The sequence below is a fragment of the Pholcus phalangioides genome, unplaced genomic scaffold (assembly GCF_987345545.1).
Source record: "Pholcus phalangioides strain wild (caught in Gottingen) unplaced genomic scaffold, Ppha-v1.0 ptg000012l_1, whole genome shotgun sequence".
Classification (NCBI taxonomy): domain Eukaryota; kingdom Metazoa; phylum Arthropoda; class Arachnida; order Araneae; family Pholcidae; genus Pholcus; species Pholcus phalangioides.
This window is the reverse complement of record NW_028301605.1, coordinates 9,629,732-9,646,076: the sequence shown is the minus strand read 5'-3', so window position 1 is coordinate 9,646,076 and position 16,345 is coordinate 9,629,732. Positions and strand designations below refer to the sequence as shown.

The following is a 16,345-nucleotide window of genomic DNA, read 5'->3' as shown; positions in this document are numbered from 1 at the left end:
TGTATTATAGCTCATAAATATGTGGATAATTTTTGTAATAAAATATCTAATATTCTAGCAAGCTTTCATATATGGCTTATGAAAACTTGTCCCTGACTTTTTGCCTCCCCTGGCTGCTTGAGTGACCCTATGAGTAATCAAGTGATTTGGACATTTACCCCCCCCCCCCCCCCCTAACCATATGAATGACAGAAGTTACCAAGAAATATTGCTTGCCTTCACCATATGAATGACTTCATAAGTTCATCAAGTGAGTGACTGGGTTGGACATTCAGCCCTGGATATTTTGATCCTTATGTAAATATTGACCGAGTTGTTACTCACTTAATCATCCACACAACCATGCAGTTACATCACATACTCAAGGAATTCACATTTAATTATAACTTATAATGAAATACGAGCCACTCAGAACGAGTTGCCTCCTCCCGTCGAACACCCCTTGGAATGCCCGGCACGATCATCAACGACAGGAAACCCGCGAGGGCTGCTAGTCGGCTTCACGTTCAGGAGGCAACCCCTCACGCAATCATCATGGTTTGGGTAGCGAGAATTCGTGATAGAAATGATCCTATGAAACATGATCTTGAGCAAAGTACATATGCAGAAACTACATGTGCACCAGCAACTTTTCGGAAAATCAACAGCTATTGTCACGCGAAATACCTTTGTTGTTCGACGTGCGTTCAGCTCGGGTGATGTTGTTTTTGCACACGGATATGTGGAAGTTCACGTGGCAACTATTCGCGCGGACATGACGTGGATCGATGGACTGCACATCTTTCCGAACGACAGAGGGCGCTACTACGTGCTGGATAAAATCGGAGAGCGGTTACGCGCCCGGCTTAATTTTTCCATTTCCAGCAAATTACACCCGGTTATAACGCATGGCGTTGAAGAGATATTTCGCGATTGGGAAAACGCTACCCTGCGTCCGAGTTTGTTTTACTATAAGCGTCGCCCTTGCTTGCGTTATAATGAAAGACGAGCCACTCAGAACAAGTTGCCTCCCGTCGAACACCCCTTGGAATGCCCGGCGCGATCATCAATGACAGGAAACCCGTGAGAGCTACTAGTCGGCTTCACGCTCAGGAGGCAACCCCTCACGTCATCATCGTGGTTTGGGTTGCGAGAATTCGTGAGACACGAACTCGATAATCATACTATAGAAATGATCCTATGAAGCATGATCTTGAGCAAAGTACAGATGCAGAAACTACATGTGCGCCAGCAACTTTTCGGAAAATCAACAGCTATTGTCACGCGAAATACCGTTGTTGTTCGACGTGCGTTCAGCTCGGGTGATGTTGTTTTTGCACACGGATATGTGGAAGTTCACGTGGCAACTATTCGCGCGGACATGACGTGGATCGATGGACAGCACATCTTTCCGAACGACAGAGGGCGCTACTACGTGCTGGATAAAATCGGAGAGCGGTTACGCGCCCGGCTTAATTTTTCCATTTCCAGCAAATTACACCCGGTTATAACGCATGGCGTTGAAGAGATATTTCGCGATTGGGAAAACGCTACCCTTCGTCCGAGTTTGTTTTACTATAAGCGTCGCCCTTGATGGCGGACGCATCCATCCTGCTTGCTTGAGTTATAATGAAAGACGAGCCACTCAGAACGAGTTGCCTCCCGTCGAACACCCCTTGGAATCCCCGGCGCGATCATCAACGACAGGAAACCCGCGAGGGCTACTAGTCGGCTTCACGCTCAGGAGGCAACCCCTCACGTCATCATCGTGGTTTGGGTTGCGAGAATTCGTGAGACACGAACTCGATAATCATACTATAGAAATGATCCTATGAAGCATGATCTTGAGCAAAGTACAGATGCAGAAACTACATGTGCGCCAGCAACTTTTCGGAAAATCAACAGCTATTGTCACGCGAAATACCGTTGTTGTTCGACGTGCGTTCAGCTCGGGTGATGTTGTTTTTGCACACGGATATGTGGAAGTTCACGTGGCAACTATTCGCGCGGACATGACGTGGATCGATGGACAGCACATCTTTCCGAACGACAGAGGGCGCTACTACGTGCTGGATAAAATCGGAGAGCGGTTACGCGCCCGGCTTAATTTTTCCATTTCCAGCAAATTACACCCGGTTATAACGCATGGCGTTGAAGAGATATTTCGCGATTGGGACAACGCTACCCTGCGTCCGAGTTTGTTTTACTATAAGCGTCGCCCTTGCTTGCGTTATAATGAGAGACGAGCCACTCAGAACGAGTTGCCTCCCGTCGAACACCCCTTGGAATGCCCGGCGCGATCATCAATGACAGGAAACCCGTGAGGGCTACTAGTCATCATCGTGGTTTGGGTTGCGAGAATTCGTGAGACACGAACTCGATAATCATACTATAGAAATGATCCTATGAAGCATGATCTTGAGCAAAGTACAGATGCAGAAACTACATGTGCGCCAGCAACTTTTCGGAAAATCAACAGCTATTCTCACGCAAATACCGTTGTTGTTCGACGTGCGTTCAGCTCGGGTGATGTTGTTTTTGCACACGGATATGTGGAAGTTCACGTGGCAACTATTCGCGCGGACATGACGTGGATCGATGGACAGCACATCTTTCCGAACGACAGAGGGCGCTACTACGTGCTGGATAAAATCGGAGAGCGGTTACGCGCCCGGCTTAATTTTTCCATTTCCAGCAAATTACACCCGTTTATAACGCATGGCGTTGAAGAGATATTTCGCGATTGGGACAACGCTACCCTGCGTCCGAGTTTGTTTTACTATAAGCGTCGCCCTTGCTTGCGTTATAATGAGAGACGAGCCACTCAGAACGAGTTGCCTCCCGTCGAACACCCCTTGGAATGCCCGGCGCGATCATCAATGACAGGAAACCCGCGAGGGCTACTAGTCGGCTTCACGCTCAGGAGGCAACCCCTCACGTCATCATCGTGGTTTGGGTTGCGAGAATTCGTGAGACACGAACTCGATAATCATACTATAGAAATGATCCTATGAAGCATGATCTTGAGCAAAGTACAGATGCAGAAACTACATGTGCGCCAGCAACTTTTCGGAAAATCAACAGCTATTGTCACGCGAAATACCGTTGTTGTTCGACGTGCGTTCAGCTCGGGTGATGTTGTTTTTGCACACGGATATGTGGAAGTTCACGTGGCAACTATTCGCGCGGACATGACGTGGATCGATGGACAGCACATCTTTCCGAACGACAGAGGGCGCTACTACGTGCTGGATAAAATCGGAGAGCGGTTACGCGCCCGGCTTAATTTTTCCATTTCCAGCAAATTACACCCGGTTATAACGCATGGCGTTGAAGAGATATTTCGCGATTGGGAAAACGCTACCCTGCGTCCGAGTTTGTTTTACTATAAGCGTCGCCCTTGATGGCGGACGCATCCATCCTGCTTGCTTGAGTTATAATGAAAGACGAGCCACTCAGAAAGAGTTGCCTCCCGTCCAACACCCCTTGGAATGCCCGGCGCGATCATCAATGACAGGAAACCCGCGAGGGCTACTAGTCCGCTTCACGCTCAGGAGGCAACCCCTCACGTCATCATCGTGGTTTGGGTTGCGAGAATTCGTGAGACACGAACTCGATAATCATACTATAGAAATGATCCTATGATCTTGAGCAAAGTACAGATGCAGAAACTACATGTGCGCCAGCAACTTTTCGGAAAATCAACAGCTATTGTCACGCGAAATACTGTTGTTGTTCGACGTGCGTTCAGCTCGGGTGATGTTGTTTTTGCACACGGATATGTGGAAGTTCACGTGGCAACTATTCGCGCGGACATGACGTGGATCGATGGACAGCACATCTTTCCGAACGACAGAGGGCGCTACTACGTGCTGGATAAAATCGGAGAGCGGTTACGCGCCCGGCTTAATTTTTCCATTTCCAGCAAATTACACCCGTTTATAACGCATGGCGTTGAAGAGATATTTCGCGATTGGGAAAACGCTACCCTGCGTCCGAGTTTGTTTTACTATAAGCGTCGCCCTTGATGGCGGACGCATCCATCCTGCTTGCTTGAGTTATAATGAAAGACGAGCCACTCAGAACGAGTTGCCTCCCGTCGAACACCCCTTGGAATGCCCGGCGCGATCATCAATGACAGGAAACCCGCGAGGGCTACTAGTCGGCTTCACGCTCAGGAGGCAACCCCTCACGTCATCATCGTGGTTTGGGTTGCGAGAATTCGTGAGACACGAACTCGATAATCATACTATAGAAATGATCCTATGATCTTGAGCAAAGTACAGATGCAGAAACTACATGTGCGCCAGCAACTTTTCGGAAAATCAACAGCTATTGTCACGCGAAATACTGTTGTTGTTCGACGTGCGTTCAGCTCGGGTGATGTTGTTTTTGCACACGGATATGTGGAAGTTCACGTGGCAACTATTCGCGCGGACATGACGTGGATCGATGGACAGCACATCTTTCCGAACGACAGAGGGCGCTACTACGTGCTGGATAAAATCGGAGAGCGGTTACCCGCCCGGCTTAATTTTTCCATTTCCAGCAAATTACACCCGTTTATAACGCATGGCGTTGAAGAGATATTTCGCGATTGGGAAAACGCTACCCTGCGTCCGAGTTTGTTTTACTATAAGCGTCGCCCTTGATGTCGACTCGAGAGCGGACGCATCCATCCTGCTTGCTTGAGTTATAATGAAAGACGAGCCACTCAGAACGAGTTGCCTCCCGTCGAACACCCCTTGGAATGCCCGGCGCGATCATCAATGACAGGAAACCCGCGAGGGCTACTCGTCAGCTTCACGCTCAGGAGGCAACCCCTCACGTCATCATCGTGGTTTGGGTTGCGAGAATTCGTGAGACACGAACTCGATAATCATACTATAGAAATGATCCTATGAAGCATGATCTTGAGCAAAGTACAGATGCAGAAACTACATGTGCGCCAGCAACTTTTCGGAAAATCAACAGCTATTGTCACGCGAAATACCGTTGTTGTTCGACGTGCGTTCAGCTCGGGTGATGTTGTTTTTGCACACGGATATGTGGAAGTTCACGTGGCAACTATTCGCGCGGACATGACGTGGATCGATGGACAGCACATCTTTCCGAACGACAGAGGGCGCTACTACGTGCTGGATAAAATCGGAGAGCGGTTACGCGCCCGGCTTAATTTTTCCATTTCCAGCAAATTACACCCGGTTATAACGCATGGCGTTGAAGAGATATTTCGCGATTGGGAAAACGCTACCCTGCGTCCGAGTTTGTTTTACTATAAGCGTCGCCCTTGATGTCGACTCGAGAGCGGACGCATCCATCCTGCTTGCTTGCTTGAGTTATAATGAAAGACGAGCCACTCAGAACGAGTTGCCTCCCGTCGAACACCCCTTGGAATGCCCGGCGCGATCATCAATGACAGGAAACCCGCGAGGGCTACTCGTCGACTTCACGCTCAGGAGGCAACCCCTCACGTCATCATCGTGGTTTGGGTTGCGAGAATTCGTGAGACACGAACTCGATAATCATACTATAGAAATGATCCTATGAAGCATGATCTTGAGCAAAGTACAGATGCAGAAACTACATGTGCGCCAGCAACTTTTCAGAAAATCAACAGCTATTGTCACGCGAAATACCGTTGTTGTTCGACGTGCGTTCAGCTCGGGTGATGTTGTTTTTGCACACGGATATGTGGAAGTTCACGTGGCAACTATTCGCGCGGACATGACGTGGATCGATGGACAGCACATCTTTCCGAACGACAGAGGGCGCTACTACGTGCTGGATAAAATCGGAGAGCGGTTACGCGCCCGGCTTAATTTTTCCATTTCCAGCAAATTACACCCGGTCATAACGCATGGCGTTGAAGAGATATTTCGCGATTGGGAAAACGCTACCCTGGGTCCGAGTTTGTTTTACTATAAGCGTCGCCCTTGATGGCGGACGCATCCATCCTGCTTGCTTGCTTGCTTGAGTTATAATGAAAGACGAGCCACTCAGAACGAGTTGCATCCCGTCGAACACCCCTTGGAATGCCCGGCGCGATCATCAATGACAGGAAACCCGCGAGGGCTACTAGTCGGCTTCACGCTCAGGAGGCAACCCCTCACGTCATCATCGTGGTTTGGGTTGCGAGAATTCGTGAGACACGAACTCGATAATCATACTATAGAAATGATCCTATGAAGCATGATCTTGAGCAAAGTACAGATGCAGAAACTACATGTGCGCCAGCAACTTTTCGGAAAATCAACAGCTATTGTCACGCGAAATACCGTTGTTGTTCGACGTGCGTTCAGCTCGGGTGATGTTGTTTTTGCACACGGATATGTGGAAGTTCACGTGGCAACTATTCGCGCGGACATGACGTGGATCGATGGACAGCACATCTTTCCGAACGACAGAGGGCGCTACTACGTGCTGGATAAAATCGGAGAGCGGTTACGCGCCCGGCTTAATTTTTCCATTTCCAGCAAATTACACCCGGTTATAACGCATGGCGTTGAAGAGATATTTCGCGATTGGGAAAACGCTACCCTGCGTCCGAGTTTGTTTTACTATAATCGTCGCCCTTGATGTCGACTCGAGAGCGGACGCATCCATCCTGCTTGCTTGCTTGCTTGCTTGAGTTATAATGAAAGACGAGCCACTCAGAACGAGTTGCCTCCCGTCGAACACCCCTTGGAATGCCCGGCGCGATCATCAATGACAGGAAACCCGCGAGGGCTACTCGTCGACTTCACGCTCAGGAGGCAACCCCTCACGTCATCATCGTGGTTTGGGTTGCGAGAATTCGTGAGACACGAACTCGATAATCATACTATAGAAATGATCCTATGAAGCATGATCTTGAGCAAAGTACAGATGCAGAAACTACATGTGCGCCAGCAACTTTTCAGAAAATCAACAGCTATTGTCACGCGAAATACCGTTGTTGTTCGACGTGCGTTCAGCTCGGGTGATGTTGTTTTTGCACACGGATATGTGGAAGTTCACGTGGCAACTATTCGCGCGGACATGACGTGGATCGATGGACAGCACATCTTTCCGAACGACAGAGGGCGCTACTACGTGCTGGATAAAATCGGAGAGCGGTTACGCGCCCGGCTTAATTTTTCCATTTCCAGCAAATTACACCCGGTTATAACGCATGGCGTTGAAGAGATATTTCGCGATTGGGAAAACGCTACCCTGGGTCCGAGTTTGTTTTACTATAAGCGTCGCCCTTGATGGCGGACGCATCCATCCTGCTTGCTTGCTTGCTTGAGTTATAATGAAAGACGAGCCACTCAGAACGAGTTGCATCCCGTCGAACACCCCTTGGAATGCCCGGCGCGATCATCAATGACAGGAAACCCGCGAGGGCTACTAGTCGGCTTCACGCTCAGGAGGCAACCCCTCACGTCATCATCGTGGTTTGGGTTGCGAGAATTCGTGAGACACGAACTCGATAATCATACTATAGAAATGATCCTATGAAGCATGATCTTGAGCAAAGTACAGATGCAGAAACTACATGTGCGCCAGCAACTTTTCGGAAAATCAACAGCTATTGTCACGCGAAATACCGTTGTTGTTCGACGTGCGTTCAGCTCGGGTGATGTTGTTTTTGCACACGGATATGTGGAAGTTCACGTGGCAACTATTCGCGCGGACATGACGTGGATCGATGGACAGCACATCTTTCCGAACGACAGAGGGCGCTACTACGTGCTGGATAAAATCGGAGAGCGGTTACGCGCCCGGCTTAATTTTTCCATTTCCAGCAAATTACACCCGGTTATAACGCATGGCGTTGAAGAGATATTTCGCGATTGGGAAAACGCTACCCTGCGTCCGAGTTTGTTTTACTATAAGCGTCGCCCTTGATGTCGACTCGAGAGCGGACGCATCCATCCTGCTTGCTTGCTTGCTTGAGTTATAATGAAAGACGAGCCACTCAGAACGAGTTGCCTCCCGTCGAACACCCCTTGGAATGCCCGGCGCGATCATCAATGACAGGAAACCCGCGAGGGCTACTCGTCGACTTCACGCTCAGGAGGCAACCCCTCACGTCATCATCGTGGTTTGGGTTGCGAGAATTCGTGAGACACGAACTCGATAATCATACTATAGAAATGATCCTGACCAGACCAGAATTGAACTTTAAGCCGATTCCCAGCCCGCGAGGGCCAACTGCCGGCATAAAAACTGGCCAAGAAGGCCTGTGAAGAAGAAAATGTGTACATGTTTGTAGATAGATATGTGTTTGCATGAATGTGTAGTGTATGTAAAAAGAACTGGTCAAATTGGTGAAAAGTCATGATCTGGCTATAAGCAGGCAAATGTCATCACAGTTCACAGAAGCAGGCAAAAAACATCACAGAACATAGAAATGATCCTATGAAGCATGATCTTGAGCAAAGTACAGATGCAGAAACTACATGTGCGCCAGCAACTTTTCAGAAAATCAACAGCTATTGTCACGCGAAATACCGTTGTTGTTCGACGTGCGTTCAGCTCGGGTGATGTTGTTTTTGCACACGGATATGTGGAAGTTCACGTGGCAACTATTCGCGCGGACATGACGTGGATCGATGGACAGCACATCTTTCCGAACGACAGAGGGCGCTACTACGTGCTGGATAAAATCGGAGAGCGGTTACGCGCCCGGCTTAATTTTTCCATTTCCAGCAAATTACACCCGGTTATAACGCATGGCGTTGAAGAGATATTTCGCGATTGGGAAAACGCTACCCTGCGTCCGAGTTTATTTTACTATAAGCGTCGCCCTTGATGGCGGACGCATCCATCCTGCTTGCTTGCTTGAGTTATAATGAAAGACGAGCCACTCAGAACGAGTTGCCTCCCGTCGAACACCCCTTGGAATGCCCGGCGCGATCATCAATGACAGGAAACCCGCGAGGGCTACTAGTCGGCTTCACGCTCAGGAGGCAACCCCTCACGTCATCATCGTGGTTTGGGTTGTGAGAATTCGTGAGACACGAACTCGATAATCATACTATAGAAATGATCCTATGAAGCATGATCTTGAGCAAAGTACAGATGCAGAAACTACATGTGCGCCAGCAACTTTTCGGAAAATCAACAGCTATTGTCACGCGAAATACCGTTGTTGTTCGACGTGCGTTCAGCTCGGGTGATGTTGTTTTTGCACACGGATATGTGGAAGTTCACGTGGCAACTATTCGCGCGGACATGACGTGGATCGATGGACAGCACATCTTTCCGAACGACAGAGGGCGCTACTACGTGCTGGATAAAATCGGAGAGCGGTTACGCGCCCGGCTTAATTTTTCCATTTCCAGCAAATTACACCCGTTTATAACGCATGGCGTTGAAGAGATATTTCGCGATTGGGAAAACGCTACCCTGCGTCCGAGTTTGTTTTACTATAAGCGTCGCCCTTGATGTCGACTCGAGAGCGGACGCATCCATCCTGCTTGCTTGAGTTATAATGAAAGACGAGCCACTCAGAACGAGTTGCCTCCCGTCGAACACCCCTTGGAATGCCCGGCGCGATCATCAATGACAGGAAACCCGCGAGGGCTACTCGTCAGCTTCACGCTCAGGAGGCAACCCCTCACGTCATCATCGTGGTTTGGGTTGCGAGAATTCGTGAGACACGAACTCGATAATCATACTATAGAAATGATCCTATGAAGCATGATCTTAAGCAAAGTACAGATGCAGAAACTACATGTGCGCCAGCAACTTTTCGGAAAATCAACAGCTATTGTCACGCGAAATACCGTTGTTGTTCGACGTGCGTTCAGCTCGGGTGATGTTGTTTTTGCACACGGATATGTGGAAGTTCACGTGGCAACTATTCGCGCGGACATGACGTGGATCGATGGACAGCACATCTTTCCGAACGACAGAGGGCGCTACTACGTGCTGGATAAAATCGGAGAGCGCTTACGCGCCCGGCTTAATTTTTCCATTTCCAGCAAATTACACCCGTTTATAACGCATGGCGTTGAAGAGATATTTCGCGATTGGGAAAACGCTACCCTGCGTCCGAGTTTGTTTTACTATAAGCGTCGCCCTTGATGTCGACTCGAGAGCGGACGCATCCATCCTGCTTGCTTGAGTTATAATGAAAGACGAGCCACTCAGAACGAGTTGCCTCCCGTCGAACACCCCTTGGAATGCCCGGCGCGATCATCAATGACAGGAAACCCGCGAGGGCTACTCGTCAGCTTCACGCTCAGGAGGCAACCCCTCACGTCATCATCGTGGTTTGGGTTGCGAGAATTCGTGAGACACGAACTCGATAATCATACTATAGAAATGATCCTATGAAGCATGATCTTAAGCAAAGTACAGATGCAGAAACTACATGTGCGCCAGCAACTTTTCGGAAAATCAACAGCTATTGTCACGCGAAATACCGTTGTTGTTCGACGTGCGTTCAGCTCGGGTGATGTTGTTTTTGCACACGGATATGTGGAAGTTCACGTGGCAACTATTCGCGCGGATATGACGTGGATCGATGGACAGCACATCTTTCCGAACGACAGAGGGCGCTACTACGTGCTGGATAAAATCGGAGAGCGGTTACGCGCCCGGCTTAATTTTTCCATTTCCAGCAAATTACACCCGGTTATAACGCATGGCGTTGAAGAGATATTTCGCGATTGGGAAAACGCTACCCTGCGTCCGAGTTTGTTTTACTATAAGCGTCGCCCTTGCTTGCGTTATAATGAAAGACGAGCCACTCAGAACGAGTTGCATCCCGTCGAACACCCCTTGGAATGCCCGGCGCGATCATCAATGACAGGAAACCCGCGAGGGCTACTAGTCGGCTTCACGCTCAGGAGGCAACCCCTCACGTCATCATCGTGGTTTGGGTTGCGAGAATTCGTGAGACACGAACTCGATAATCATACTATAGAAATGATCCTATGAAGCATGATCTTGAGCAAAGTACAGATGCAGAAACTACATGTGTGCCAGCAACTTTTCGGAAAATCAACAGCTATTGTCACGCGAAATACCGTTGTTGTTCGACGTGCGTTCAGCTCGGGTGATGTTGTTTTTGCACACGGATATGTGGAAGTTCACGTGGCAACTATTCGCGCGGACATGACGTGGATCGATGGACAGCACATCTTTCCGAACGACAGAGGGCGCTACTACGTGCTGGATAAAATCGGAGAGCGGTTACGCGCCCGGCTTAATTTTTCCATTTCCAGCAAATTACACCCGTTTATAACGCATGGCGTTGAAGAGATATTTCGCGATTGGGAAAACGCTACCCTGGGTCCGAGTTTGTTTTACTATAAGCGTCGCCCTTGATGTCGACTCGAGAGCGGACGCATCCATCCTGCTTGCTTGAGTTATAATGAAAGACGAGCCACTCAGAACGAGTTGCCTCCCGTCGAACACCCCTTGGAATGCCCGGCGCGATCATCAATGACAGGAAACCCGCGAGGGCTACTCGTCGGCTTCACGCTCAGGAGGCAACCCCTCACGTCATCATCGTGGTTTGGGTTGCGAGAATTCGTGAGACACGAACTCGATAATCATACTATAGAAATGATCCTATGAAGCATGATCTTGAGCAAAGTACAGATGCAGAAACTACATGTGCGCCAGCAACTTTTCAGAAAATCAACAGCTATTGTCACGCGAAATACCGTTGTTGTTCGACGTGCGTTCAGCTCGGGTGATGTTGTTTTTGCACACGGATATGTGGAAGTTCACGTGGCAACTATTCGCGCGGACATGACGTGGATCGATGGACAGCACATCTTTCCGAACGACAGAGGGCGCTACTACGTGCTGGATAAAATCGGAGAGCGGTTACGCGCCCGGCTTAATTTTTCCATTTCCAGCAAATTACACCCGGTTATAACGCATGGCGTTGAAGAGATATATCGCGATTGGGAAAACGCTACCCTGCGTCCGAGTTTGTTTTACTATAAGCGTCGCCCTTGATGGCGGACGCATCCATCCTGCTTGCTTGTTTGCTTGAGTTATAATGAAAGACGAGCCACTCAGAACGAGTTGCCTCCCGTCGAACACCCCTTGGAATGCCCGGCGCGATCATCAATGACAGGAAACCCGCGAGGGCTACTAGTCGGCTTCACGCTCAGGAGGCAACCCCTCACGTCATCATCGTGGTTTGGGTTGCGAGAATTCGTGAGACACGAACTCGATAATCATACTATAGAAATGATCCTATGAAGCATGATCTTGAGCAAAGTACAGATGCAGAAACTACATGTGCGCCAGCAACTTTTCGGAAAATCAACAGCTATTGTCACGCGAAATACCGTTGTTGTTCGACGTGCGTTCAGCTCGGGTGATGTTGTTTTTGCACACGGATATGTGGAAGTTCACGTGGCAACTATTCGCGCGGACATGACGTGGATCGATGGACAGCACATCTTTCCGAACGACAGAGGGCGCTACTACGTGCTGGATAAAATCGGAGAGCGGTTACGCGCCCGGCTTAATTTTTCCATTTCCAGCAAATTACACCCGTTTATAACGCATGGCGTTGAAGAGATATTTCGCGATTGGGAAAACGCTACCCTGCGTCCGAGTTTGTTTTACTATAAGCGTCGCCCTTGATGTCGACTCGAGAGCGGACGCATCCATCCTGCTTGCTTGAGTTATAATGAAAGACGAGCCACTCAGAACGAGTTGCCTCCCGTCGAACACCCCTTGGAATGCCCGGCGCGATCATCAATGACAGGAAACCCGCGAGGGCTACTCGTCAGCTTCACGCTCAGGAGGCAACCCCTCACGTCATCATCGTGGTTTGGGTTGCGAGAATTCCTGAGACACGAACTCGATAATCATACTATAGAAATGATCCTATGAAGCATGATCTTGAGCAAAGTACAGATGCAGAAACTACATGTGCGCCAGCAACTTTTCGGAAAATCAACAGCTATTGTCACGCGAAATACCGTTGTTGTTCGACGTGCGTTCAGCTCGGGTGATGTTGTTTTTGCACACGGATATGTGGAAGTTCACGTGGCAACTATTCGCGCGGACATGACGTGGATCGATGGACAGCACATCTTTCCGAACGACAGAGGGCGCTACTACGTGCTGGATAAAATCGGAGAGCGGTTACGCGCCCGGCTTAATTTTTCCATTTCCAGCAAATTACACCCGGTTATAACGCATGGCGTTGAAGAGATATTTCGCGATTGGGAAAACGCTACCCTGCGTCCGAGTTTGTTTTACTATAAGCGTCGCCCTTGATGGCGGACGTATCCATCCTGCTTGCTTGCTTGAGTTATAATGAAAGACGAGCCACTCAGAACGAGTTGCCTCCCGTCGAACACCCCTTGGAATGCCCGGCGCGATCATCAATGACAGGAAACCCGCGAGGGCTACTAGTCGACTTCACGCTCAGGAGGCAACCCCTCACGTCATCATCGTGGTTTGGGTTGCGAGAATTCGTGAGACACGAACTCGATAATCATACTATAGAAATGATCCTATGAAGCATGATCTTGAGCAAAGTACAGATGCAGAAACTACATGTGCGCCAGCAACTTTTCGGAAAATCAACAGCTATTGTCACGCGAAATACCGTTGTTGTTCGACGTGCGTTCAGCTCGGGTGATGTTGTTTTTGCACACGGATATGTGGAAGTTCACGTGGCAACTATTCGCGCGGACATGACGTGGATCGATGGACAGCACATCTTTCCGAACGACAAAGGGCGCTACTACGTGCTGGATAAAATCGGAGAGCGGTTACGCGCCCGGCTTAATTTTTCCATTTCCAGCAAATTACACCCGGTTATAACGCATGGCGTTGAAGAGATATTTCGCGATTGGGAAAACGCTACCCTGCGTCCGAGTTTGTTTTACTATAAGCGTCGCCCTTGATGTCGACTCGAGAGCGGACGCATCCATCCTGCTTGCTTGAGTTATAATGAAAGACGAGCCACTCAGAACGAGTTGCCTCCCGTCGAACACCCCTTGGAATGCCCGGCGCGATCATCAATGACAGGAAACCCGCGAGGGCTACTCGTCAGCTTCACGCTCAGGAGGCAACCCCTCACGTCATCATCGTGGTTTGGGTTGCGAGAATTCGTGAGACACGAACTCGATAATCATACTATAGAAATGATCCTATGAAGCATGATCTTAAGCAAAGTACAGATGCAGAAACTACATGTGCGCCAGCAACTTTTCGGAAAATCAACAGCTATTGTCACGCGAAATACCGTTGTTGTTCGACGTGCGTTCAGCTCGGGTGATGTTGTTTTTGCACACGGATATGTGGAAGTTCACGTGGCAACTATTCGCGCGGATATGACGTGGATCGATGGACAGCACATCTTTCCGAACGACAGAGGGCGCTACTACGTGCTGGATAAAATCGGAGAGCGGTTACGCGCCCGGCTTAATTTTTCCATTTCCAGCAAATTACACCCGGTTATAACGCATGGCGTTGAAGAGATATTTCGCGATTGGGAAAACGCTACCCTGCGTCCGAGTTTGTTTTACTATAAGCGTCGCCCTTGCTTGCGTTATAATGAAAGACGAGCCACTTAGAACGAGTTGCATCCCGTCGAACACCCCTTGGAATGCCCGGCGCGATCATCAATGACAGGAAACCCGCGAGGGCTACTCGTCAGCTTCACGCTCAGGAGGCAACCCCTCACGTCATCATCGTGGTTTGGGTTGCGAGAATTCGTGAGACACGAACTCGATAATCATACTATAGAAATGATCCTATGAAGCATGATCTTGAGCAAAGTACAGATGCAGAAACTACATGTGCGCCAGCAACTTTTCGGAAAATCAACAGCTATTGTCACGCGAAATACCGTTGTTGTTCGACGTGCGTTCAGCTCGGGTGATGTTGTTTTTGCACACGGATATGTGGAAGTTCACGTGGCAACTATTCGCGCGGACATGACGTGGATCGATGGACAGCACATCTTTCCGAACGACAGAGAGCGCTACTACGTGCTGGATAAAATCGGAGAGCGGTTACGCGCCCGGCTTAATTTTTCCATTTCCAGCAAATTACACCCGGTTCTAACGCATGGCGTTGAAGAGATATTTCGCGATTGGGAAAACGCTACCCTGCGTCCGAGTTTGTTTTACTATAAGCGTCGCCCTTGATGGCGGACGTATCCATCCTGCTTGCTTGCTTGAGATATAATGAAAGACGAGCCACTCAGAACGAGTTGCCTCCCGTCGAACACCCCTTGGAATGTCCGGCGCGATCATCAATGACAGGAAACCCGCGAGGGCTACTAGTCGGCTTCACGCTCAGGAGGCAACCCCTCACGTCATCATCGTGGTTTGGGTTGCGAGAATTCGTGAGACACGAACTCGATAATCATACTATAGAAATGATCCTATGAAGCATGATCTTGAGCAAAGTACAGATGCAGAAACTACATGTGCGCCAGCAACTTTTCGGAAAATCAACAGCTATTGTCACGCGAAATACCGTTGTTGTTCGACGTGCGTTCAGCTCGGGTGATGTTGTTTTTGCACACGGATATGTGGAAGTTCACGTGGCAACTATTCGCGCGGACATGACGTGGATCGATGGACAGCACATCTTTCCGAACGACAGAGGGCGCTACTACGTGCTGGATAAAATCGGAGAGCGGTTACGCGCCCGGCTTAATTTTTCCATTTCCAGCAAATTACACCCGTTTATAACGCATGGCGTTGAAGAGATATTTCGCGATTGGGAAAACGCTACCCTGCGTCCGAGTTTGTTTTACTATAAGCGTCGCCCTTGCTTGCGTTATAATGAAAGACGAGCCACTCAGAACGAGTTGCATCCCGTCGAACACCCCTTGGAATGCCCGGCGCGATCATCAATGACAGGAAACCCGCGAGGGCTACTAGTCGGCTTCACGCTCAGGAGGCAACCCCTCACGTCATCATCGTGGTTTGGGTTGCGAGAATTCGTGAGACACGAACTCGATAATCATACTATAGAAATGATCCTATGAAGCATGATCTTGAGCAAAGTACAGATGCAGAAACTAAATGTGCGCCAGCAACTTTTCGGAAAATCAACAGCTATTGTCACGCGAAATACCGTTGTTGTTCGACGTGCGTTCAGCTCGGGTGATGTTGTTTTTGCACACGGATATGTGGAAGTTCACGTGGCAACTATTCGCGCGGACATGACGTGGATCGATGGACAGCACATCTTTCCGAACGACAGAGGGCGCTACTACGTGCTGGATAAAATCGGAGAGCGGTTACGCGCCCGGCTTAATTTTTCCATTCCCAGCAAATTACACCCGGTTATAACGCATGGCGTTGAAGAGATATTTCGCGATTGCGAAAACGCTACCCTGCGTCCGAGTTTGCTTTACTATAAGCGTCGCCCTTGATGTCGACTCGAGAGC

At 49.2% G+C, this 16,345-nt stretch overlaps 23 non-coding genes and 2 pseudogenes across 23 annotated transcripts; all 25 read right to left on the bottom strand.

The window, feature by feature from the left end:
• Nucleotides 1-403: 403 nt before the first annotated feature.
• Nucleotides 404-588, bottom strand: LOC149079512 (small nucleolar RNA U3; annotated as a pseudogene).
• Nucleotides 589-988: 400 nt separating this feature from the next.
• LOC149079511 (small nucleolar RNA U3) lies at nucleotides 989-1,194 on the bottom strand. The gene has a single exon (XR_016193727.1). It is a non-coding gene; the product is annotated as a small nucleolar RNA U3 (small nucleolar RNA).
• Nucleotides 1,195-1,619: 425 nt separating this feature from the next.
• On the bottom strand, nucleotides 1,620-1,825 carry LOC149079510 (small nucleolar RNA U3). Its single transcript, XR_016193747.1, has one exon. It is a non-coding gene; the product is annotated as a small nucleolar RNA U3 (small nucleolar RNA).
• A 400-nt stretch (nucleotides 1,826-2,225) lies between these two features.
• Nucleotides 2,226-2,399, bottom strand: LOC149079509 (small nucleolar RNA U3; annotated as a pseudogene).
• Nucleotides 2,400-2,798: 399 nt separating this feature from the next.
• On the bottom strand, nucleotides 2,799-3,004 carry LOC149079508 (small nucleolar RNA U3). Its single transcript, XR_016193786.1, has one exon. It is a non-coding gene; the product is annotated as a small nucleolar RNA U3 (small nucleolar RNA).
• Nucleotides 3,005-3,429: 425 nt separating this feature from the next.
• Nucleotides 3,430-3,628, bottom strand: LOC149079507 (small nucleolar RNA U3). The gene has a single exon (XR_016193751.1). It is a non-coding gene; the product is annotated as a small nucleolar RNA U3 (small nucleolar RNA).
• Nucleotides 3,629-4,053: 425 nt separating this feature from the next.
• LOC149079506 (small nucleolar RNA U3) lies at nucleotides 4,054-4,252 on the bottom strand. The gene has a single exon (XR_016193750.1). It is a non-coding gene; the product is annotated as a small nucleolar RNA U3 (small nucleolar RNA).
• Nucleotides 4,253-4,688: 436 nt separating this feature from the next.
• LOC149079505 (small nucleolar RNA U3) lies at nucleotides 4,689-4,894 on the bottom strand. The gene has a single exon (XR_016193772.1). It is a non-coding gene; the product is annotated as a small nucleolar RNA U3 (small nucleolar RNA).
• A 440-nt stretch (nucleotides 4,895-5,334) lies between these two features.
• On the bottom strand, nucleotides 5,335-5,540 carry LOC149079504 (small nucleolar RNA U3). The gene has a single exon (XR_016193721.1). It is a non-coding gene; the product is annotated as a small nucleolar RNA U3 (small nucleolar RNA).
• A 433-nt stretch (nucleotides 5,541-5,973) lies between these two features.
• Nucleotides 5,974-6,179, bottom strand: LOC149079503 (small nucleolar RNA U3). The gene has a single exon (XR_016193746.1). It is a non-coding gene; the product is annotated as a small nucleolar RNA U3 (small nucleolar RNA).
• A 448-nt stretch (nucleotides 6,180-6,627) lies between these two features.
• Nucleotides 6,628-6,833, bottom strand: LOC149079502 (small nucleolar RNA U3). Its single transcript, XR_016193719.1, has one exon. It is a non-coding gene; the product is annotated as a small nucleolar RNA U3 (small nucleolar RNA).
• Nucleotides 6,834-7,266: 433 nt separating this feature from the next.
• LOC149079501 (small nucleolar RNA U3) lies at nucleotides 7,267-7,472 on the bottom strand. Its single transcript, XR_016193744.1, has one exon. It is a non-coding gene; the product is annotated as a small nucleolar RNA U3 (small nucleolar RNA).
• A 444-nt stretch (nucleotides 7,473-7,916) lies between these two features.
• LOC149079500 (small nucleolar RNA U3) lies at nucleotides 7,917-8,122 on the bottom strand. The gene has a single exon (XR_016193749.1). It is a non-coding gene; the product is annotated as a small nucleolar RNA U3 (small nucleolar RNA).
• Nucleotides 8,123-8,808: 686 nt separating this feature from the next.
• LOC149079499 (small nucleolar RNA U3) lies at nucleotides 8,809-9,014 on the bottom strand. Its single transcript, XR_016193788.1, has one exon. It is a non-coding gene; the product is annotated as a small nucleolar RNA U3 (small nucleolar RNA).
• A 436-nt stretch (nucleotides 9,015-9,450) lies between these two features.
• On the bottom strand, nucleotides 9,451-9,656 carry LOC149079498 (small nucleolar RNA U3). The gene has a single exon (XR_016193770.1). It is a non-coding gene; the product is annotated as a small nucleolar RNA U3 (small nucleolar RNA).
• Nucleotides 9,657-10,092: 436 nt separating this feature from the next.
• LOC149079497 (small nucleolar RNA U3) lies at nucleotides 10,093-10,298 on the bottom strand. Its single transcript, XR_016193769.1, has one exon. It is a non-coding gene; the product is annotated as a small nucleolar RNA U3 (small nucleolar RNA).
• Nucleotides 10,299-10,698: 400 nt separating this feature from the next.
• On the bottom strand, nucleotides 10,699-10,904 carry LOC149079496 (small nucleolar RNA U3). Its single transcript, XR_016193743.1, has one exon. It is a non-coding gene; the product is annotated as a small nucleolar RNA U3 (small nucleolar RNA).
• A 436-nt stretch (nucleotides 10,905-11,340) lies between these two features.
• LOC149079495 (small nucleolar RNA U3) lies at nucleotides 11,341-11,546 on the bottom strand. Its single transcript, XR_016193794.1, has one exon. It is a non-coding gene; the product is annotated as a small nucleolar RNA U3 (small nucleolar RNA).
• A 433-nt stretch (nucleotides 11,547-11,979) lies between these two features.
• LOC149079494 (small nucleolar RNA U3) lies at nucleotides 11,980-12,185 on the bottom strand. Its single transcript, XR_016193785.1, has one exon. It is a non-coding gene; the product is annotated as a small nucleolar RNA U3 (small nucleolar RNA).
• A 436-nt stretch (nucleotides 12,186-12,621) lies between these two features.
• Nucleotides 12,622-12,827, bottom strand: LOC149079493 (small nucleolar RNA U3). The gene has a single exon (XR_016193718.1). It is a non-coding gene; the product is annotated as a small nucleolar RNA U3 (small nucleolar RNA).
• Nucleotides 12,828-13,256: 429 nt separating this feature from the next.
• On the bottom strand, nucleotides 13,257-13,462 carry LOC149079492 (small nucleolar RNA U3). The gene has a single exon (XR_016193717.1). It is a non-coding gene; the product is annotated as a small nucleolar RNA U3 (small nucleolar RNA).
• A 436-nt stretch (nucleotides 13,463-13,898) lies between these two features.
• Nucleotides 13,899-14,104, bottom strand: LOC149079491 (small nucleolar RNA U3). The gene has a single exon (XR_016193768.1). It is a non-coding gene; the product is annotated as a small nucleolar RNA U3 (small nucleolar RNA).
• Nucleotides 14,105-14,504: 400 nt separating this feature from the next.
• LOC149079490 (small nucleolar RNA U3) lies at nucleotides 14,505-14,710 on the bottom strand. The gene has a single exon (XR_016193748.1). It is a non-coding gene; the product is annotated as a small nucleolar RNA U3 (small nucleolar RNA).
• A 429-nt stretch (nucleotides 14,711-15,139) lies between these two features.
• LOC149079489 (small nucleolar RNA U3) lies at nucleotides 15,140-15,345 on the bottom strand. Its single transcript, XR_016193762.1, has one exon. It is a non-coding gene; the product is annotated as a small nucleolar RNA U3 (small nucleolar RNA).
• A 400-nt stretch (nucleotides 15,346-15,745) lies between these two features.
• LOC149079488 (small nucleolar RNA U3) lies at nucleotides 15,746-15,951 on the bottom strand. Its single transcript, XR_016193741.1, has one exon. It is a non-coding gene; the product is annotated as a small nucleolar RNA U3 (small nucleolar RNA).
• Between the last annotated feature and the right edge of the window lie 394 nt (nucleotides 15,952-16,345).